This window comes from Vicugna pacos, chromosome 1 (genome assembly GCF_048564905.1).
Source record: "Vicugna pacos chromosome 1, VicPac4, whole genome shotgun sequence".
Lineage (NCBI taxonomy): Eukaryota > Metazoa > Chordata > Mammalia > Artiodactyla > Camelidae > Vicugna > Vicugna pacos.
Genome location: NC_132987.1, coordinates 28715001 through 28739758, shown reverse-complemented (window position 1 = coordinate 28739758; position 24758 = coordinate 28715001). Strand labels below are relative to the sequence as shown.

Sequence of the window (24758 nt, the reverse complement as noted above, 5' to 3'; positions counted from 1 at the left end):
TTCAACATTATACCATATTCACTCTCTCATAGTCACAGAATCCTTTAGAGAAAAGGCTGTCTTATGATTCCTATTTACACTGCCTATTCATACAAGAGGATGTTCATAAAACTTTAGAAACTGTACGTTTTCTAAAATCCAAAAACACCTTAAAAAATCCTGACAAAACACATTTTAATTATAGGGAATAAAGACATGCATAAAATGTCACCCTCAGTTCCTGAAAATGGAAGTCAAATTAAGTTCAAATATTTGCTTATGTTAAAAAAGCACAGAATCTTTTCATTGATTTTAGTCTCAGGGAGTTTTACAGCATTCCCTCTTCTTATCTTTCCAAATAATAAAAATAAGAATTTCCCCATTTGTCATATACAGTGCCCTGTATGGAGATACCTCGTTTTTCTTTGGGTCAACAGGAAAAACTGAACGATTAAATCTCTTTATTGTCCCTGTTTTAGACAATTAGGGCCAAGGTCTCTAAAATCAGCTAGAAATAGTGTTCATTAAAATGTATATAATACAGGACACCAAGTATTGTAGTAAGCAGAAACAGATTCATCTGCATGTTTATTTCTCATATCACATCATATTATGAGTAGAAAACAAACCCAAACTGTATATTCAAAGGAAAAACAGAGCTAGTGTCTAGATCCCTAGTTGCTAGCACAGTGCTTACCAAAGGAAAAGATGATCCATAAATATCTTCAGAGTGAACAGATTCAATCATGTAGAGGCATATTTATGGTAAACAAAAAAGGAAGGAAAGGGGAGTAATGCTACCAAAATTCATTAATTAAAAAAAAAAAAAAACTAGGAGAAATAATTCAAAGAATTTCCTCAGGGGAAATTTTGTATAAATGTGTTAGAATACTTTGATTATATCTATAACTATATTTAGATCTTATATTAGAAGTTAATGTCTGATTCTGAAAATTGACAAATAAAAAAAATCATGCATTTTCTCCATCTTTTTGCTATAAGCTTTATTGCAGAGTTGTCAGTTACTAAGGAAAAGTTCTTTACAGAAAAATTCGAGGTAACAAATGCAGCAGGAATAATATAATTAAAGTTACTGTTTTGCAATCTGTAAAAAAAAAATCATGGAGCTGTGAAATGATCGACAATGAAGTGAAACCACTGGGAATTTTGATGGACAGCTTTACAGGGGTTGGCCCAGGCTCACCTGAACTCTGGTAGATTTCAGCATCACTAAAAGTGGAGGCAAATAAAATTACGCCCTCCTGATGTGATGCAAATGGAAATACACAGCACCATCTGCAAAGTATTCTCACAAAATAAATAGTAGTGTTACAACTGAACTCAATTCGAGCTTTAATTTTTAGTTTACAAAAACTAAGGGTGATGGAGGAACAAGCTACATGGCACTATAGGGAAGCAATTAGCAAACTTTAGAATCTCAAATATTCTCCAGGACAATGATCTGATTTTTTCCAACAAATAAAGGCATGGGCAGGGTGGAGGGAGGAGCAGCAATTACCACAAATTAAAGGTATCTTAAAAAATATAAAATCTAAATGGATAGATCTGAGCAATCTTATTTAGATGCTCATCTGAGCAATCCACCTGTAAAAAAAGATATTGCTGTGAAGAGCTGAACTGGGGAGAGTTAAACATAAAGTGGGCATTAAGTGATAAGATGAAATTACTGTCAATTTTGATAAATTTGAAAATAGAGTCATCTTTAAAACAAGTCCTTAAGATATAAAGTTCCTACACACATAAAGATAATCTGATAGGATGCCAGATTTGTTTCGAAATACATCAGGGATAAAAGGTATGTGGAAGGCAGTACGTGAAACAAGATGGACAAAACATTCATGGATGCATACATAGATATGTGCATACAAAATGCTGACTAATAGATATATAGAAGTTATTACAATATTTCTCTAATTTTGTGTATGTTTAAGAATTACCATAATAATTTTTAAAAGCTATAAAAAGAAAAGAAAGAAAAAGAGAATGAGTTACTACCTGCAACAATAATCAAACTTTCCCTTATATTTCTGACCCAGAGGTCACAAAACCTGGTTGAAGCTAGGCTTTGCTTCTTAAAATCTGATCTGGCTGACCTAACTCCATTCATTTATATCTGTGAACATAAATATTTGTATCTGTAACAGGGAAATAACTTGACATTTCTTACTTTAAGATCATGTATACATGAAAATAAATTATAAACTTAATTTGTATCTATACACATATAGGTATCAGTACTAAAAGGTTTTCTTGTTCACCTTCATGTCACATGTGTATTTATCATCTCTTCAACCAAGTAACATCTTTATTAGCAAAGTCGCTTATCTTACTCCTTCAACCAACGATCATTCAGTATCTTTTCCTATCGGATCTACTAGGTGTCAAGTATTTTGCTAAATGACAAGAACACAAAGGTGGTAAATCACAGGCCACACACTCAAGTCCAGAGAAGGAGGAAGATGTCTAATTATGACTCCTTCACCAAAGACAGTTATCGAGATATGAATGGAGTGCATCACAGAAACAAGGAGACAAGAGGACAGCATGGCCAGGGCTGGGGTAAGGAGACGCCTTCCTAGAGGAGGTACTGTCTAAACTAAATCTAAATATGAAAAAATTCTGCATAACTCATATAGCGAGAAAAAAGTTCTAAGCAGCAAGGCAAGAGCAGAAAAAACAGAGGACATTAGGTTGGAATAGCGAAAGAGGAAGTCTTTTACCACATTCAATGTTAGAGGCACTGAGTCTCAATCAATGACCCATTGGACTCAGCAAAATGCTAAGTACTTAGAAAGGGATCAATAAATATTTATTAATTAAAATACAGAAAGAAAAATGGCAACGCTACTTGAGTGCTCACTGTGCATCAGGCATTTTGCTAATATACTGAGATAACCATATTTCTTCTTCAACCTCACATCAATCCCAAGGTAGGTACTATGATTATCTCTGTCTTACAGAGAAGGACACTGGGACACAGAAAGGCTAAGAAACTTGCCAGTTGCTCTTGGCAAGTGATACAGAAAGAAAATGTTTGGAAATAAATAAAACAGCATAGGGAAAAAAAATCTGGAAATTCTACATAGTCAAATAATTAAAAAAAAAGAGGAGACAATTCTGTAAATAGTGAGTGCTCCTAAGTGCTTAGTAAGTGGCTCTTTGGGGAGGGAGAACCCTGAGTTATAGCATATGCCCATTTCCACAGTGTAAATCCTACCACCACAGCCAGTTTCAAGCTGCCAATGTGACGTTACTTAACCGGGCACTGGGAGGAGGTCTTATGTGCGCCAGCTCCAGCACACCACTGCCTGCAGCCTTCAACCAGCTATACAGGTAGAGAGGTAAATTAACAGGCTAATTATATGACCAGGAGATAACAAGTAAATCAAAGAAAAGGTGCCACTGCTATCTCTGTTGTTCATGGGGCTCTGTATATAAGCAACAGTCAATTTATATTTAAAATTAATGAGCTCCTAAGGAGTATAATGAAATATATGAAAGGCAGTGAGGATGAACAAGTAATTCACAGAGATTCCTCAAGGAAACATACATTTTACATGAATGACAGAGTTGACATTAAAAAAAAGTATTCTTTCTACGGGATTAATGAACAATGATTAGAAAGTGATTCCCTGTTAAAGTCCTCCACAAGAAGCACACAAGAGGATTTATTTCTAACTAGAAAAGGAGAAGAAGAAAGCAGTTTAAGGAAGCTATTTGATTTGGGTCAGCAACAGTCATTGCAACCAAAAGTGGAGGGACATTATTTTTGCATACCCTGTGCTTTACAAACTACCAGTCATATAAAAGGGGTTGAATGATATTAATCAGAAGGAAGAAAGAGAAAAAGCTAATCACATATATAGATGTAGTTTATCTATATTTTAAGAAAATACAAATATGTGAATGAGGGAGTTCAAAATATTATTAGTATATTTACACCATTGCTTTAAGGTTCCTTTAGGTTATCCTTTATGTTACCCATTCATCAGAAGCACTGAATGAATAAGCATAGTCAGATGAGTTTTATCTTTGTATAAAAGGGAGTTAGAATTATTAATATTAAGGTACTGATCCTATCTCCTTATAAAGTTCCTTTCTCTTTTAACAGAATCCAAAAAATAAAAAGTATCTAGAAAAATTATCAATGAAATATAAAATCTATTTTTCACACAGAACGCAAATATAAAGTTAAAGAAAAGCAGCTGGTGATTTGCAAGCAAGAAAGATAAATCCTACACAAATTTGTTTAGCGGTTTGGCAACCTTAAACCAGTATGTCCCCATTTTTTTTTTGGCATGTGGCACGTTATTGAATCTGGCTCTTATGAATCTGCAGCCTGTCTATTAGTTAACAGAATCCTGGCTTAAACAGGCTCCATAGAAAAAATTTATTAGCACTACTTTTTGCTACTTAATACAGATGCAAGACAAAGGCAAAAGACGCTTCTGAGCCTTGTTAGAGTCTGTGTGTGTTGTTTTCTGATGATCTTGTCTCAATAGTAGGTCCCAGGCATCTTTTATTGGGTCAATTTAACTATTGATTTCTACTCATAATGCTTATCAATGGCAGGAAAATGTCACTTTTTCAGTCCACTGCCTTAGGGGAGAAAAATTCACAGAGTAAAGGATTAAAAATGAAAAAACAAAAATATCGATCAGTAACACTGTTACCCAGTACATAAAATAACTCAACCAACCAATTTTGCTACTTAACTAAATCGACTTTTTTTTTTCAGCCCAGTTATCAAACTGAGATGAGACTACAGGTGTATATTTTTAGCTTTGTGATATCACAATTAGTTGAGCAGAGAAAACTCAAGTCAAATGATTTTAGTGTCCTACATACAATGCTAGTTTCCATTTCCTTGAATGAAAGAGGCCTTTCAAAGAGGCGACTATGTCAATTTTTAAAGAAATGTATGGCCTAATTTACAACTATAATGACTATAATTAGTTTATTTTTTATAAACCTTAAGGGTGGGGGCAAGGAAGGTTATGGCATGGATCTGGAGTTACTATTTCAGCTGGCATTCCACATCTCGTCCCATTTCAAAATCAATACAAATAAAGTAGTATTTATTGGAAGCTGACCATATGTTAGGCTTATGGGTAGGTATTAAGAGATCCCAATGACAAAGGGACACTCTCTGCTTTCAAAAAGTTTCCAGACAGAGGACGTGGAGGTAAAAACCTAACTACAATGGTCTATATAAATACACTAGGAGTATGACCAAGTTCTAACATACCTCCCCCGTCACTGCATTTTTATGTAGTAAAATAACCTAGCCAGTCATGTATGTGTGTTCGTATTTCTGTATTATGGTAACATTACCTGGCTTATTACAATCATATCTAAAACAAGGGCGGATAGGCGTTAAGTTACAGATTAAGAGACTGTCCTAGGTGATAACTGATATATCCAGACTTTAAAAAAAAAAAACTCAAGATAAAATAAATATCACCATCTCTTCCAGTTAGTTTAAAAGTAGATCCAGCTATATGTTCTTCTGAAATTAACATGTTACTGCGTGCTATAAAGACAATTAGCAAGATTTCAAATGCAGAAATACAAAATTATGGATTAAAAAAAAAACTCCTTAAAATTTTAGTGATGAAGAATGGCACACAGGCTCCATCAGCTGTCTCTTGAGCATTTTAACTACTTCCCAATTTGCAAGATTAGAAAATTGGACTAGCCTCATAATCATCAGCAAATATAAAACATAATCCATGTAGTACAAAGGTGTTCTCTTTTGAGCCTTGTATGAAGATGTTCACCGATGAAGACAATAAGTACTGCTTTATGCCATGGGGAGATACTCTACAGACCTCGTATCTGCTTAAGAGTATTATGGCCTTACCTTCTCCGAACGCACATTTTGCAGAAAAGCATGCCAACTCTAATGTAATCGGTCAGGAGGACTTATTCTCCAAGTAGGTAACACTTACAAACTATGAAGCTCCTTGAAGAGGGCCAGTAAGTTTCCAGAAGTAACAGATCTTACTGTTCAAGTGGAGATCGCAGCATTTGTTACCAGCTACATAATTACGCCACTCTAACCCTTAATGAGCCTGAAGTACTAAATTTTTAATCCCTCCTGATGATCCTCTTCAAAGTGGATAAATGTAGGTTTCTTCCCAAATACTTAATTGCTAAGACTACAGGCATCAACACATAATCTGGATATTTTTTGACTGCAGAACTTTTCAGTTCTTTTTAAAATAGCTTATGACACAGCTCCTAAAATAATTATTAGAGGGAAGAAATAATGAGCAAATTAACAAGTGGCAGGGCCTAGGCATTTATACTTTTGGGAGCTTGGACTCTCTCTTCTACTTCAGGTTGAAGATTTGCAACACCGGAAAGGTTTCATGCTTGGAAGACAAAACATGTATTCATTCATTCATTCATTCATTTATACCTCTCCTCTCTCTCTATCTCTCTCTTTTTTTTAATGGAGGTACTGGGGATTGAACCCAGGACCTCGTGGATGCTAAGCATGCACTCTACCACTGAGCTATACTCTCCCTCCAACTTTTCTTTTCTCTAAAATTAGAGTGTGGAAAAATTTAAGTGCAACAGAGATACATGAATTTCCCTATAAATAGCATGTATCTTTGTTATTGTTATTAGTTCTGTGATAAAAACATCAGTAGTTACAGTTGCAGTCTGGATCCCAGAAATGTCCCTTTCACAATAAACACCAACACTGACCAATGCTCTTCTCAATATTCTTAGCAGAGTGAAAAAAAATATGGAAAAATGAAACACCGATGATGTTGCTACCCTGGTAGTATCACTTCTTCTCATAAACCTTTGAAGAATAAATACTATTTTACGTAAGCATGACACTTCCCCAACAAAGCACTCTCACTAACAGCGAGTTAATACTGTCACAAAAATAAATGTGTATTGTTCCACTGCCCTGATCAATTATCATTCCCCTCTGAGACATGGGCTGTCCGTATAATCACCATTATCAGGAAGCCTGGCCAGGTCCCTGTGTGCCTGCCTGCACAAGATAACACACAAAACATGGCATGAGAGTAAATAAAGGCCTGCTCCAGAGGTGCGCACCAACAGAACATAAACAGTTCATTACAGTGGCAGAGCAATTTAACTGGATGAGTCCCTCCATAAATGAAGGGTGCTGGATTCCTTAGAGAAATAGTTTATTATGGACAGTTATATGTCACTATCTAACAAATGTCCTATTACATGAAAAAAAAATTCTCTAATGAATTTAAAAGCACATAAAACCTGCTCACAATTATTGGTCATGGTCAGGAAGAAACATTGCTTTCAACTCACTAACAGTGAATGCCAAGGACATGCAGAACACTCTACATAGAGAGGTGACTCATGTTAGCTTCACATTCATAAGGAACTTATAAACTAGTGGGAAAAAGAAACATAAAAAAATGAGCTACAGAATCAGGTATAACGTGATTTATTCTGTAATACACAAAATGGTAGGAAAATGTAGAGAAGAAAAGTTATTCATGAAGTATGTCTCATTTGATGATCACTGTATAATGAGGGCTCTTATGAGTAAGAGCACAGAGCGAGAACTAAATATCTCATCTATCATCTGCAACCACGGGATGGCTACAGATGCACGAGTTTAACAAAAAACAAACAAAAAAGCATTCTGTAAAACTCACTTGGCTATACAGAATTTAAAATACAGGGTACTGTATATTATTTTAATTTTAAACTGTATCTTACACATGCTTTGGTTAGTAAATTTTATTATAAACTTAAGTATACTTTTTTTTTTTGGAGAGCCTGCTATTAAACAGCAAAACACTATAAACTTTTAATGCCACCAGTAATCGAGGCATGAGAATAGTCAAGAAAGTTAAGCACCTTAACAGCAATGAGTAACACTGACGCGACCCACTAAAAGTAGTTATCCTCAACTACTGTGTCATAATGCTTTTTTCATAAAACGAAGACATCATACTCCAGTTTTTGCTATGACCTATCCAGTCATATTTAAGGGTCTGGTGATCTCAGGATCTTTATGAACATGATTAAGCCTTAATCTCACCAGTGGCTCCTCAAGTTTCCTAATCTGTAGAGCAAACGGACTGCACGACACCATCTCTAAAGACTCTTCCTCTCCTACCTGCAACCCCAAGAATCTATGAATCACTGGAGTTCAATGTGGCAAGTGATACAGGAAAAGTTATCTCCAGACATCACGTAAAACCCTTGAACATCATATGAACAATCTTTTAAAATGCACATCTTAAATTTAGGCAAGGAAAAAAGTCAGTGGAAAACCTGAGCACCTGAAGATTTCATTCCTAAAATATTCATAAAGCTTTAATTGTAGTGGAGGCTTGACTCCTCAATGATCGGTCTCTACAAGAGTCGCTCTGGTTAAAAACTTCAGCGGAGCCACAGATGACTCTCAATTTTCTTTCAAGCTACTTCAGAAATGCTAGAAACATTTCCAATATTACAAATAAAAATAAGGTTACTGGGTTAGATTTCAAATCTTAAATACTAACCTAATACTGAAAAATCATTATAATCAGGAGTCCTTGACTAGCCAGGATATTACAATTTGGAAGCTGGCTGCCATCTGTGCATGACTGCAGACTATCTTTTTTTCTTAATCTGTATTGATTTTATTTCTATTCTTCACATTGACATAATAGCTAGTCATGGCTTGGAAACGAGATTTGCAGCCTGTCCTTCCAAAGATCTATGCAATAATGATAAACCCAGCGGTTGGAATCCATCAAGCTCACACTGAGCACAGTCACTGGGGGAAAAGTTGCTGCTGGACAATGCATCTTTTCAAACCACCTAGAGCAGAATCTGTAAATCCACAAATGATTTTCCATCGATCAAGGCCTATTTTCACTCAAATGCAGTTTAGAACCACACAGTGGAATAAATCTGAAGCAACCTGATAAACCTAAGACATTCTTTAAGTTTACGATGATATAGTTTTACAAATGCTATTTAAATTATATGGAATTAAACACACACACACACACACACACAAGTTCAAAAAATAGAAAGGCCAAAGTTCCGCCAAAGTGGTTAAAGTGTGCAATGGGGTTACATAATTTCTTGCTGAGTTTCAAGACGACATTCATTAAATGACTGGAAATGTATGAAGCAGTATCCTTTTAAGGAGTTCTGTTATAAGATAAACACATTTTAGTGATCAAATCACTTTCAGGATGCTTGTAATTTGAGATTTCATTTTTCTTCCAACAGTGACCTGTTTTTCTCTAGAACAGTTACTAAGAAAAATATTTTTGAGCGAGTCATAAGAATGACTTCCTTAGAAGCCCTTTCCTTTGTACTATTAAACAGTCTGGAAAACTGCTTGCTTGACTCATTCATGCTGTCAAAATATACTACAGGCTAAGGCTCACCATCAAGTTCCCCTGATTCCTAGAACAGCACATAGAATTTGTGCACAAAGTTCTAAAGGAACGACATTTGGAGTTTTAGGATCACTTTCGTGTGTTGATAGTTTATAAAACTACATCCACCCAGGCTAGTCTATTTATTTGCTAAGCCTGAGGACTGCCACTTTTTTGCAAGAAAAGTTCCGTTCATTTAAATCCATGATGAGTTAGAAATTCCAAAAGAAGATGTTAGAACAATTTGGAGACTCCTCTATTTGCAGTTATTTGGAGATAACAAGATGAAATAAAATATGTGAACATATGGAATCCTTAACAAAAGTAAAATAATCATGAGGTCGACCAGTCATCACTGGAACGCCACACTTGTTAATATACATCATGGTAAGAATCTTGAAAGTAACACTTACTCTTTTACCAACTGCTATTTTATTATGATTAATAGAGGAGATGCAGCAAAATGGAAGACATGCAACAAAACGGGAACCTGCTAATTACAATTCACGTACATCAAGTAGCATTTTTTTAGGGAACAGAAGTCAGAGGGAGTGTTAATTTAGAGAGAAAAAAGTATTTTTAAATCGGAAAGCTAGCAGGAACGTTAACGAATCAGAGGGACTCCACCTTCTAACTATGAATAAGGAATTAAGTAGGTGACAAGGTTATTTCATTTTTTAAGTCATGTTTTGAAATGTATCCACAATGCTAATCAGAAAGCAAAGGCAGCCCTATATGAGAGTCTGGAGCAGGTAAAGATTTCCAGATGGTCTTATCCTTGGGAGAAAAATCCATCTTCTATATGGATTGAGAAGTCACGGCAAACATACTACATCCACTGAACCTCTCAGTAGGATTAAAAGAATAGTTGTTAACCAGGTGCATATAGCTTTTAAAAATATATATCTGGCATATTTCTTGGTTTACAGATTCCAACTGCGTCAGTCTAGATAGCGGGGCAAGTGGTAGGGGTGGAGGATGGATACACTTTCCAAGTCTTTTCCACTTTGTGCAGAAAGCGTGGAAAAGTACCTGAGATGCTGTCTAGCACACAGTAGGCATGCCTCATAAGCTGTTGACTCACATGGAATTAAGTGCATCCTACAGTCAGTATGGCTGGTCACTAAACAAAGGAAAGGTTTGGGGCAAGCAGGTATTTGAAGCAAAGTGGTCCAACTGGCACCATCTCTTATACGCTGCCGACTTTTAATGCTGAGCTTTCACATTTCTGTTTAAAGTTCTGGACTGGCAGGTCTTTTGAGGCCAGGGTTTTAATAGGCATTTCAAAAAAGCCACTCATAATTGTTTACGTTCCCTCATTTTTCACAAATCATATGCTAGGCAAATAAACCAGTAGTGGCAAAAGGTTACAGATCAAAAAGCCCTGGAAGGTATTAATACAGGGAGAAGCAAACAGATTTTGAAAAAGTAAACAAACTTAAACTTTGAGGCCATAATGTGACTAGGAAGGATTAAGAAACAGCACCTTTATTAACCCAGAAGTTGCTATCATTATCAGTATTTTAATATTTTTCCCAGCCTAGTATCTAATATTTCCGTAAGTGTATGTGTGTGTGCGTGTGTGTGTGCGTGCACGTGCATGTGCGTGCGTGTGTGTGAGAGGAAAATGCACAACTCTTTGACTGCTGATATTATCTGTAGAAACTTGTCTGCTGGAAAATGTTTCTATAACTTTGGTTTGGCTCCTACCTTGGAGCGGATCAGAAATAAAAACTTTTCCATGGATTAGAGCCAACTGAGCTGCTAAAACAAAAGGTAACATTCATTAGAGGACCATGGTACCATGATCTCATTCTGAAGGTTAATTTTTTTACATTAAGTGTGGATTTTTCTAAAGTTTAGAAAACTCAATTAATGTCAAGGAAAATAAGTAAACATTAGCCTTACCTTAAATGTTATTGTTTGCATGGAAAAATATTTTTAGCTAAGAAACATGAAACAAAAAGTAGACAAAAAGAATTTGTCCTATTCCTAGCTTAATCATTAGCTTAATTTTCTTAATTTCCCCCCCAAATGTTAGCACCTGCAGACCCACACACATCCTGTGTGTTATTTCTACTTGTATCCAATAATATGTGGTTTCAACATGAAACCATTCTTAAAAACAAGAGATTTTTTTCCTCAATAAAATGCGACCATCTAAGGATGTTACTTCCCTTGATTTTCAAAAGAGACATAGGGGAAAAATCCCAGCTTTTACACATCTGCTAACTAAGGATCAATTAACCATTTAATGCCAGGAAGGACTAACTGCACACTTTTTTTTAGCATTGCTAAAAATTGCTGAAAACAAATTTTATGTTTCCTGCCCTCAGAGGTCCTCCTGTACTTTCTCCTAATTGTTTCACAACATGTTTAAAGCCTAAATAGCCAGCTCAATTAAACAGGCTACAAGCATCTCCCTCAAACGTGTTTGATCCTCTTTCAACATCAAGTAATGCAATTAGCTCATTGCCACATACTAAATCAATACACAGCAGAACAGAATGGGCAATAATCAATAGCCTTAACAAGAAGGCAGTGGCATGGCTCAATAAATCAAATCGGAAGTGCACAAATCCTACTTGGAATTAGAATATAACAAAATTCACACACAACTGCAAAGGAGAACCTTAGGGCTAGCCATAGGAAACTCCAAAGCTACACTATTTCTGAAGAGACAATAAAATCAGGAAGCTGAAGTATTTCCCCCCAACTTGCTGCAAAAACTACATACTCTCTAGTTTCTAACCAAAGTCAACAGTCTCAGACCTGGGTATTAGGCCAGCATCTTTAAATATCGTGGAGCAGAAGAGACCATTTCACTGGACTAGAATTGGACTCCGATCAATGCTGAGGAATAGTGAAAGGGGAAAAAAAAGAGGATGTGATAAACGGAATCTCTCCGACTTGGATGGTCCTTTACACCTCTGAGAAGTAAGTGGTAAATATTTCACCAAGTAAGGTTACACAGATATAAAAAGCACAGAGCAGGGATAGTGCAAATCATGAAAAACAACTTTAATATTTAACCTCCTGTGCAGGTACCTTACTGAATAAACAATTTTATTTTTGAAAAAAAGTCTTAGGTGAGTGTTTGGGGAAGAAATTTACACAAACAATACAATATATGAAATAACAAATATGAATTACTTAGTTTAGACCAACATAGAGTTAAAGAGGCATTAGTTTTAAATGAAATTAAACTTGGAACAGATGGTTACAACCACTTTCCATTCATAAATAACTGCATTTATGAAACGGGTTTTCAGGCACAGTGATATAAATACTGACTTATTTTATTAATACTACTTCAGTGAGCTTAAGGTCAAATGGTACACATGTTAAAGGTTAAGAGGCGTTTTCTCTTGATAACAGGTAAATAAGTTAGTATGTGATAATGCACGTTTATACATATTCCATGTAAGTCTTTTTTAAATTTTCTAATCAAATAATGGATAAACACCTGTAGTACAGTATGCAAATCAGTGTGACATTTCTTCTGACACAAGGAAAGTTCTCATAAGGAGAAGATAACTGAGACTGAACTCCAGCATTCAGACAACACCAGGACCAGCTACTAGGCATGGAATGTTTACACTGGGCGAGATGTTGCATGGAGTGACGTATATTATGTAAATGATTTCACTGAATCCTCACAGACCTTCAAAGCAGGTATCATCAGTCTCATTTCATAGAGGAGGAAACTGAGACTTGGGGAGGAGAAGTGATTGGCACAAAGTCACCAGGAAGTGACTGACAGAATCAAATCCAGATCCAACTGCAGTCACAGTTTTGGCTCTTATCCAGGTCCGACTCTGCCCTGAACACTTATTTACTTATACATTTTTGCATCGGGCTTTTTGCAATTATTCTGCAGATGCTACTTCAATTAAAAATTCCAGGGTAGCACTGAGACTAAGTGAAAACCGTCAGTGGCCACATTCTCATTACTCCTGGCATCAATATTTATTTGCTATAAAATAGTGTTTATTGTAAATTTCATCCCAAGAAAAAGAGCATAAAGGTCAATCTAGACACTCAAAAAACACAAAAAGAAAAAAGAAAAAAAAGTAAAACTATAAAGCAAACCAAATGAAAAAAATGCCAAACGAAATGAAATCAAAAGGCAAGGAATACCGCTCACTTCTCCCTGTGATCAATTTGGTTTTGAACACAAAATAAGTTTGACTTCTATACCAATGCTGACCCATTATGTTAGATCTGGCATGCTTTCAGCATTATTAATATAGTAAGTACTATACAAATATACAAGAAATTAAATTAATTACTAAAAGTTTATTCCCAGCTAATGGTTAAAATATAGTATTAACAGTTATCAAAAATACCTAAGTGTGACATATAATACGAAGACAGATGAATCACTGTCAATGAGGTGGGTGAATGGTTTAATCTAGATTTTAATTTCTTACAGGACAACTTGCAAAGACTCACAGAGATTCAGACACAGTTTTTTGTTTCCAATATTATTATAAATGCCCAGTAAAATTCATGAAATATGAAAGAACTCTCAGCTACTTGCAAAATAATGTCTCATAGTTTCTGTGTCTTAGAAAAATATCAGTTATACTACTTCCTTGAGTAAGAAAGGATATTCTACTTTATGCAAAAAAAATCATAAAGATAATTATGAAATGACAACCTCCTTATCTGGTGCCCTGTACTTCACTTCCAAGCTTTGTCTTGAAATTCTGAAAACTCTCATTTGTTTTCTTCCCAGAACAGCCTATTCTTCTGATTTTCTATACTGTTTCCAGTCTGGCATGACTTTCAAAATTCTTCCTGACCTAAGGTTTAGACTCTCTATCTTATCAAACTTCTAGTTCAAAACTTAGTAAAAATTTCCATTTTAAATTTAAAAATCTGATTAGTGATAATACAGGGACAGTTTTCCGAAATAAGAAAAAGAGTGCGTGATCGTGTTTTTAGAAGCATAGTTGTCTTAAACTCAAGACTGAAGGCTGAAATCCCAGGTTCTGAAGACAGGCTGCCTGGGCTGAACCCCAGTTCGACTGCTCCTGAATGTTGAAACCCACACAGGTTACTTCATCATTCTGAGCCTCGTCGTTTTATATAACAGCTGATGATCAAATGAGGGGAGGAAAATTAACCATTTCTACAAGTGGTACCTGAACACCAACCTGATTTAGGTTTATCTTGCTGAATTACGGAATATGATAATGGATCTGGTACAAATCTCTCACCACATAAACCCGTTCTACTAATACAAGCACAGCTTCTCTAGCAGCAGCATAACCAGAGCTGAGATTCACCTGCTCTCCACACCCTGACTACGTTAACGGCTTCCAGTGTTTTTCACAACAAACCTTCAGACACACACGGGGACATTTAATGCCTACCTACATTAACGTGGGCAAAATTTGTGTCCTACTGGGATATTTTAATATTAAAGAATAGAAGAGTTAAAACAATGTTTTATTATTCTATGATCATTTTTATCTTCATTGTACTTCTCAGAAGCTTGAAAGCTTACAGTTACCACTAGCCTATCAAGCCTCTAAAAAGGCTCTGTGTGTGACCCTTGAAGCAGAATCGCCTATTGCAGTGTCTGGAACATAGCAGGTAATTAATGATGAAAAGGCGGGAGGGGAGAGAATGGGTTCTTTTCCCTTAACTGAGAGGCAGAAGAGGCAAATACTTTGGTCTGCAATTTCTTTCAATTCCTAAACCTTCAATATAAAAATATGTGTTTCTGGTGAAAATCTCTCTTCCAGCATTATTCATTCTTACTAGGAAATACAGAAGCCAAGAGTAGCTAATAAAGACTCTAAAAAATAGTAATAATATTTTTGCATTTCTCACTATGGACATCTAACCCACTATATGTTACACGTTAAGCTATTATATGTTAATCATAGTTTAAAGATTTGCTGGGGACCTACTTAAGTAGTCTACCATGCAAAAATTTGCCACAAAGATGACTCTGCTTCAATGTTGATATGACTCTTTAGTTTATCAGAGTTTAAGATGAGTTTGTTTTTGAGGGTTTTTAAAAAAATATATTGGTTTTTTTTTAAAATGTACATTTGTTTTCAATTTATTACTGTGCTATGACTCAGAGAAGGCATATCTGGCAGTAATATTTCATAATAGTGAAAAAAATTTAATAAATAAAATCATGATGATAATTTTTTTTTTCTCATGGCTAGATTTAGATTTTATTAGTTTCCACTTAGCCATGAAGAGATAAGAGATAATGTGAAGAAAGAGAGTTCATTCAGGGCACAGATCTTTCTTAACAGGATTCTTTATATAAATAATGAATTCTTTAGTTATTTATTTCTCCATGGTTCATTTCTTGGTTGCCTCCCTTAAAAGAGAATTGTTTTATGAAAAGCAATGTCGTCTCCAAAGAGGAATCTTATTTCAGGCATGATAAATTTGGCTCTGTTTTTCTCTGAAACCTCTTTTTTTTTTTTTAACTTGGGCCATTTGGTAAGTTAACACTGTTTAGTTCTAAAAGCTTCCTGGGATTGGAAGATGTTACTAGACTTATTTTCAGTCCATGAACGACTTTAGAATATTAGATGAGCAAAGATATCTGAAAGCAAATTATCGTCTGAATGCAGTAACACGGAAAAGAATGAATTACAGATGTAATTTATCCGTCACAAGCAGATCCTAAACACTGATTATGTCCGGGCTTGTGCAGAAAATTGAAAATGATAGAAAAGCTTCCCAGTTTTTCTAACTTTAATTTTCCATGTTTTACTTTGTGTAATTTACTGTCAACTATTAACAGCAGATGCTTCTTGCCTTATTTGAGAACAGCCTGGACTTAAGTATTTAAGTGATTGTGAAAACCAGAAGCCTCCACAGTAAATCTGAATTTTATACAAGAGAGAAATTCTAACGTAAGAAGCCTGGAGTCATATGGGGTCTTGAGAAAACAGTGTTGGATCTCAATAAACAGTGAGTTTCAACCTAACATTAACAGAAATTAAAATATAAATATTGTTGAATAAACTGAGATAGCATCAGAAGAATCCTTCTGGACCTAAAATTGCAACCCAGAGTTAAAATACAGGTAGGTCCCAGCAGACCAGAGGTGGTGGTGCAGGCAGGTGCACCGCCCGTGGCGGTGAGAACTCTCTTATTGGGGATTCCCTCCCGTTCTTCTCTTCCCACTTGCGGTCTCAGAATTAGTAGTTGTGACAGGGAAGGGAGGGAAAAAGGAACGATAAACCACCAGAGACATTTTTCTCTCTTCACCAAGTTTCTCCTCCAATGACCCTCCAGTTGCTACTGGGAAGTTCCCCCTCTGAACTCCACCCCACTCCCAGCACTGATCTCCCGGTAAGCTATCTGCCCTGGACGGCTGTGTTTTTACTATCTGCCTTCCCAAAGTTTGACCTAGGAGGTGTTTAAGTTATACTCCTTGAATGGTAGGATGCCCAACCCCCATCACCTCCTAAATGTCTTCCTTCTCACATCTGGTTCTTTACTGCTGACCCCTTGACTAAAGCCTGTGATAAAATGGCCAGAAAACAGGCAAACAAAAAAAATTCAGTTTGGTATTTCCCATCATCCACCTATCTTTCCCCATTTCTGCTAGTAATTAGAAAGAAACAGTATCAAAACAAAGCTACACTTTTGATAACTTTAGAAAGTAAAGAGCATGAGAAGAACCTATTTCTTAATATTAAGGTCCACAATGGACCAGACTCAGGACCAAAAAGCTATACATTTGAAAAGGAAGCAGGTTGAGCCCTTAGGGAAAAAGAAAAGTTACTTAGAAGACATCTTGACAAAGACGTCTTCCCACCCTGGGGAAGCTGTGGACCTCAGCCCCTCATTCTATGCCCTGCCATTAGTCCCTGCTGATTCTGATCCACTGACCTATTGAAAGCCAGCCCCTCCATGGCACAGGACCAGCCCAAGCGGAGAGTGAGCAAGCCTCTCACACTGGCTTGCAGAAAGTGTCCAGGAGTTTGGGGAAGGCCACCTCCTTTGCATTAGGCCAAGATGAATTTCTAAAGCTGTAAACTGCAAACTAAAACCTGACATACATCTTTTCCATTGAAACAGTCTGACAAAAGCAACTGGGGTCCATGACACTAGCATTACTTAAGATGTACGGATAAGGTGGTACTCATGACACTTCTGGGAAGCCTCCTGGACTTAATGACTAATCAGTTTCCAGGGAACTGTTCGCACTGGACTGTAACTCAAGCATCCTATGGGTTACTCAGGCTTCCCAGGGTCGGCCTAATGACTTAACCATGCTGCTTCTTTGGGAAAGTGCTCTCCAAAGGATTAAAACTTTGGAATATGGCTTTTTTATGCATTGGGGGATAACTATATAGTTTATACAGTGGCTGCTTATTTTAACATGATTAATTTAAAATGTTTTTCCTCCATGGCCATATATTTAAAACAGATATATAATCCTTAAAAGTTGTTAGCATTCTTGCTGCTGTTTTGTGTTCACTCATTGATTCATCTGCTGACTTAAAATATACTTTTCAGTATTTACTGTTTTAGGCCCTATGCTGCAAATCTGCCTTAAATATTAATTTTTATTCTTAAACACTGCTGTTCAGGTGTTTTCTTTGCTGAATCCTTGGGATGTGGATATGTATATTAAGAAGCAATGTTTTAAAGGCAAGTGGTTAAAAGGGAAGGCATGAAATCAGGTTACCAGGCTTGGAGCTCACATTTTACTGGCTAAGTGACTTTGTGAACATCACTTAACTTCTCTGTACTTCAGTGTGGCCATCTGGGGAATGGTAGTAATATCGGTAACTCATCAAAGAGTTTTTGTGAGGACTAAATGCTATGAAAAAATTAAAAGCATTGAAAATACTGACCAGCATAGAGTAATTTTAACTCATTTTATTTTGCTTCATACAAAGGAAATAGAAATAAAGTGTATTTGCAGAAGAAACAGAAATAAGACATCAGAGTAACTACAGATTCTTTTGTCAAAATCATGAGACCTATTTTTTTATGACATGCATTCCTGTTATATTCCAGTTATAAATATATAACTGTATATATATATATATGCACTAGCAATAGGAAAAATAAAAATTGAAGCAAACAATTTTCTTCTTCTATATAAGTAAAAATAAATCCATTTGTGATATGCTAGATTTTTATTGATGAAATATGTCATGATTTGAAAGGAAAAAAAAAAGGACAACTCTAGTCAACCAAGCCAGAACTGATGACAGGTTTGCCAAGATAAGGAGCTACAAGTTTCTCTTCAGAAGTGATCTCCCCTCAACTACCCCCAGACTCAGGTGCTTGTCAGGGAGAGTTACTTGATTCTGGAAGTTTTCTGGGGGGGGAAGAAATCTCTCTAACTCTCATCCCAGTGACTGCCCTTTTGAATATCCATTTCCCCAACCTCTACCTAAACTACTCAGAGGCTTGGTTTCAATCAGGGCAACAGTTAAGACTACAGTTTCCAGCTATCCTTGTTGCCAGTGGGAGACCAGGATAAATCACTGGGTGAAGCTTAGAGGACTTCTGCTAAAAGGAGCCTAAGTGGGCTGGGCTGTGGTCTCTTTTGCCCTTGCCCCTTCCTGCTTCCTGGAATGCAGATATAATGGCTGGCACCGTGGCAGCCATCTTGCAATTTTTAAATAAACCTATGGTGGGAAGCCATGTGCTCCTCAGGACTTAAGGGTGAAGAAGCCTAAGTTCTAGCGATTGTGAAGTCATCAGATAGGCCTGGACAGCAACTGAAATATAAACCCTTAATTTGTTTATGCCACATGCTGAGGGGAGGCATCTCTGTTACTCAATGCTGAGTGTACTTCCATAAAGACAAAATGTCTAAATCATTTCTGTGTGACTCCAGAGAGGAATACAAAGAGGGATCAGAACCAACAGTTCTGAAGCTGGGTAGCGAGAAGCTGGAAAGAACTCAGAGATAACACAAGAAGAAGAATACTGGTCAGAGATGGCCGAGGCCCAAAGGTGTCCAGGATACAGCCTTTCAGTCAAAGAATTATGTATAAGGGGTTATAACTATCAGTATTTTTCAAAACATAAGTGCTAATATAGAAAGTTTTACTTCTAACAAATCAAATTTCACTTTATCTCAAAGTGAAAATCTTTCAAGAAGGTGCCAAAAAAGTATAAATAATGCTGTAGGTGATGTGCAGTTGATGTTATTTGTATAAGAAATATAGCATTAGATTAAAAACTCTGAGGTTGTTTATTATAAATAAATATTAGAATACGATGTCCTCATTAGAACTACTCTTGTTTATAGTGAAAGTCACCAAGAAATCACTATTCTAACAATCTATCACACTTCAAACAACTAAGTATTTCTAACAAGCCTTTCCAGTTGCTTTTACTGAAGTTTCTGTGTATTAATAACTATCATCAGTGCTAAATCAAAGACCATCTACGTAGTTATTCACTTCCACTGACGGTCATAATTTTGGGGCTTGTTAACATAGAAATTACTCCCCTCTTTACGAGCATGACAGAATGTGTTTCTGCTAAAGTTAAAAAAAAAAAACCCTCAAAATTTGCTCAATAGGATCTCTTTGTAAAAAAATAAGAAGCTTTGTCTAAGTCTGTGGGAAGACAGAGACATCGCTCAGCATGAAAGGTAACAGATTAGCGACGTTGATAGCTGAAATCCTCTACTTACCCTTGGCAAGGAAAATGACAGGATAAGCCTCCCAAACTAGGTCCCTAGGTGTCTGTGCTGAGTCTGAGAAACATTCAATTTCTCACCTCTCGCGTGAACTGGGCGCACGTCACACACTTCCTGAATACAAGATTTACCCCGTGCTGCACAGGCTCTTTTAAGTTACAAACAGCCGTTAGCAACAGCCTTGTGCATGGAATTGTTCTGAGGCTATTCGTGGAATCAGAATTTTGTGTACGTTTAGAGGACTAAGTTGCAGTTAAAGTTTGAACTCGATTACAAGTGCCACATTGCTTTAGGTTTAAATTGTTTTTAGTTTGTCACACACAAACTGAAGCAAGTTTTAATGAGAAAAAGAAAAAACAGAAGCAGTGTACCAAAATCTTATTAAAGAAAAAAAATAATAACTAGTTCTACAATTAGTGCCTTAGGTATCATGATTCAAAACACAGCTTGAAATTTGTCCAAAAGTTTTAAAATCTTTACTTATTTAAAAAATGTTATCCTAAAAAGAGTCTAACTGTAAGAATATAAATAGGTAAATGAATAAAACTGTATTAAAAAGCAGCTGCAGCTATTGAGAACTGCATTAAAGAAAGAACACAGGATGTTCTTTACAAAGGTGTAAAGTTTCTGCTTAGAGAATACAATTTGAACTTTCACATGATACACACTGGTACACAAGTTCTGCTTACAGATAGTTCATCTCCTAAGTCATTAGGAGAAATGAGGAAGTCTTGTGTCAACAGGCCACTGAAAGTTATATTGAATATGTACCTGTAGAGTTACATGTATATATAATACTCTGTCAAAGTTTTAATATCACAAGTGACATGCCACTAGCAAAACAAACAAACAGTAACAACAAAATTCTAGGTAAGTTATTCCAATTAGAAGCCTCCTAGATCTAAGTTTTAACTCAGAACTAGATACGTAGCCTGAAATTTACAGGCATCATTTTGTCAGAATTAACAGTGAAACTGGTTTAAAAGATGTGATGGAAAAGACTGGGGACTCAGAGCACCAGCAACACAGGTAATTGCAACACCGATAAACTGCGCTAACAATGGAAGATCTGCTAAATTTTAACTGTAAACACCTTTGAGACCTTTTTATTATGTCCAGTTATGTCACCCTATCCCTGTGTAATCATCTGGAGACTGGTTTATTTGCACTGCTAACTTTGAGTTTTCTAGTTGCTCATTCAGCTGGGTGTTTACATATTTGTGTGTCTTCTAATAGCTGATTTCTCTACTTCATATATTCTGCAAGGTCTTCACAGGGAGTTTAAATGTGTTCATTTGTGCCCTTCATTCCACACCACTTTGCAGTGAAATCTGGTCTTTGATGTGTCTGGTAACTTCGATCAGCTAAGCTATCTATATACACAAACACATGTAATGAAAATGAGCAATTAAGTATCTTCAGCAAAAATGCCCAATTTGGTAAGAGGATGGGACTAAACTTTTCAAAGGTAAAAGAGTTTGGCTAAATTTTTGGAAAATAGATAGTAAACATAAAGGTTATATTCCCCCTCCCTCTGCACCCCCAAAATAAATGGATATTTCAAAAAGAAGAATTCAATGAGCAAGAGACTATTTTTGTTGATCATATGGTTAAAGCTTATTTTTGATAATATAAATAACTTGGCACCACATTTAAATACATTCTGTAGGGTTTCTCTTATATCAACTACCTAAATATTAGTTAGGAGATTACCACTGAAGAAATTACCTAACTTGCCATAAACTATTATTTGAATCATCATTTTTGAAATGTAATATTCTAACAGTAGCTTATAGTGTTGACATTTTTCTTTTAAATTTTTTCTCTTTTGTTATCTCTTTCACAAGCCATACGAAAAACAAAACTCCTCTCCAGCACTAAATAAAGCACCTTTTCAAATGTTCAGGATTTCTGAAGTAGCTAAAACACTCAAGTCTATCATTTGTAAGCAATGTAATTCTCAATATGAATTTACTCTTAGACTGTTGTAAATCAAGACAAGTATAAAAGCAAAATTGAGAAAAATTAAATCCTTAAAGTATTTAATTTACAAACGAGCACTCATTATTACAACTTTTATTCCTTCTTACTTTTATCATTCTATTTCCAATATACTTAATAAGTATATGTATCTGTACCCATACCCCTCATTATCATATATTCTCATTTTAGTTAGCAACATTTATTATGATACAGGACTCTACGTTTTCACGTAGTAAATTCATCTAAGTTAATTATTTAAACTTTAAAATCACCAATATGCAACTAAAATACAATCAGCTGATTTTCTTCCTAGTCCCTTTAGTAATATGCCAATTGATTTCTTTCACATAAATACTTTCTTGAACTGTTCGACTTCTGTTTTTAATGAAATGAATTCTCCTCTTCTGTGTAGAAGTCTGCTATAAACCTAAGTCACCTGGGAGCCTGGCCAAAGTCTGAAACAGCACAGCTGAAGGGTACAGCCATTTCCCAGGGTCCTCTCAGAGAGTATTTGGTTTGCTTTCCTAACTTGCTAAAAATAGTAGATTACACAGGCTACCTCCATCTCAGGGCTCAAGAACTCACAAAAGGCTGGACTATGGATTGTAGCAGTACATAGAACACATTTTATTAAAGAAGTCAGGATATTACAAGTTTTCTAAATTTCTTCTGTTTACTCTCTGAAACAATACAAATGATCTAGCGGTTACTGGCACGGAAACCTCATAATGCTCCCAAATTTCAGAACTTCAGGCATGAGTCACAGGATTACTTTAACTGTTTTAAAATATGTTTTTGATCTATTTTAGCCACAAAATTGAACACAGGAAGACTACTCTCTAAAAGGTAGGATTCTAAATACTATGTCAAGAATCACATCATATGCTAGTTACAGACATACACACACACATAGATATGAAACACAGGTTTTGAAATACAAATACTTAATTACACATTCAAAAACTTTTAAATTAATTCTTAACACAGTTATTTCACTAACATTTAAGGAGTTGTGGCTCTGGGGATGAAACTCCACCAGAAGTAAATTTATGTTTATTTTTTCCTCCTTATTCAAATCAAAATGTTTTACCACATTTTTTAGGCACTATAAATTAAATTTCAGTTTCTCTTAGACAAAGAATAAGGACAACGTTTGCATTGATAAGCTGCTATAACAAGTTCATTTCATAAGTAAATTTAAAATCTTGAAATTATTTATTATTAAAAAAAAGTCCTTGATGTGGCAGTTGAATCTCGTTAACCACACAGCATGTCATTAAGCAATAGTGCTGCTTTACTCAAAGGGGGACTGTTCTGTGGCCACAACTGAGCAGCAACTAAAAAAATATTTTGAGATGGAAAAATAGCAACTGAATTTTATGTTTCACAATGTTTCCAAATGCTATGGAGGCAGGTCTTCTGCGAAACCACTCAATGTCACAGCCAAGTTTAATGCCCTTCATCATGCAGCTACGAGTGCACCATCAACTGTCTACAGGATTAAAAACTGGATTTACTAGTAATTGGGTCAAAACAGGGTTACTTACGGACACAGCTGGTTACCGACAAGTGTAATTAGCCCTTTGCCCCTCATTTTATGGGTCCCGGTCTCTAATTACACTTAAATTCAGTTGGCAGAAATTTAGAACTACACTTTCACAAGGTACAACCACTGTGCCCTTCATCGATGCCTTTCAAAGGAGAAAAAGAAAAAGGTCCAGGGGTAATTTATAACTTTTGTGTAATGATCTTTAAAACTATCACATTAAGAATAACCTTGTAAGATATCTTTGTTGTTGTTAATACCTTCTTTTATATACTACTTTGGAGATAATACCCTTGAGTCTCTGGTAAAAACTTTAGCAAAGTGAGCAGCGCAAACTGGACCAAGAAGCAATCTACTGAAATAGTTGAGTTAACTTATAACATTGGGGTGAGTTATGAGTTAACTTACATATTACCTATTTCAGTTAATTCACCTCTATGGTATTAAATAAATATTACAGCACTTTTTTTTTTTTGCAAAAGACAAGGTGGATCTACATGAGGCCTTCACTTCTCTATATGTGTAGAAATGATAGAGATCCCTTCTCAAAGGTTCAGAGTGAATTAAACCAGCACGTTAATATTCAGAGGCAATTCAATTAAACCAAGTAGGCAGAGAGTATCCAGGAAATCTTCACATTTCTAGCCTTGACCTTGCATGTCAAAATAAAGACATGTATGCTTATCTTTTAAAAGACTGACTTTTCAAACTTGATAGCTGAAATATGAACCCAATGACATTTCTGAGTGTCAAAATATTCTAAAGTGAGTCTGTTGCATTATGGTGCCCACAAAAGCTAACTTTTAACACTTCTAGTTGAGACTGTTACCAATAAAAACAATAATCAGGATCTAACAGAAAATAAACTGCTAAGTTACTTAACATTAGGATTTTAAAAACTTTTGAAAAATCCAATTAATAATAGTATTAAGGGTTTCTACTGATTTATAAAACTCATATTCAACAAAGTTTATGCTTCAGATAGGGTACTGTAGTAGCACTTCTGAACCTTACTTCTAGTTATATTTTCCACAAAATGCATTGCTTCTGGCCTTAAAATAATATGCTCATGCAATAAAAAGGAAATCCATGTCAAAATATTAACACAAAGAGTCTATGCACGTTTAGCTGACTTAAAGTCTGGTATTCTTTTACAACAATACAGCACCTT

General features: G+C 35.7%; 1 protein-coding gene across 33 annotated transcripts in view; it reads right to left on the bottom strand.

Moving 5' to 3' along the window:
* MBNL1 (muscleblind like splicing regulator 1) overlaps positions 1-24758 on the bottom strand; it is a 190724-nt gene that overhangs the window by 112711 nt on the left and 53255 nt on the right. The gene's annotated exons all lie outside the window — the stretch shown is intronic.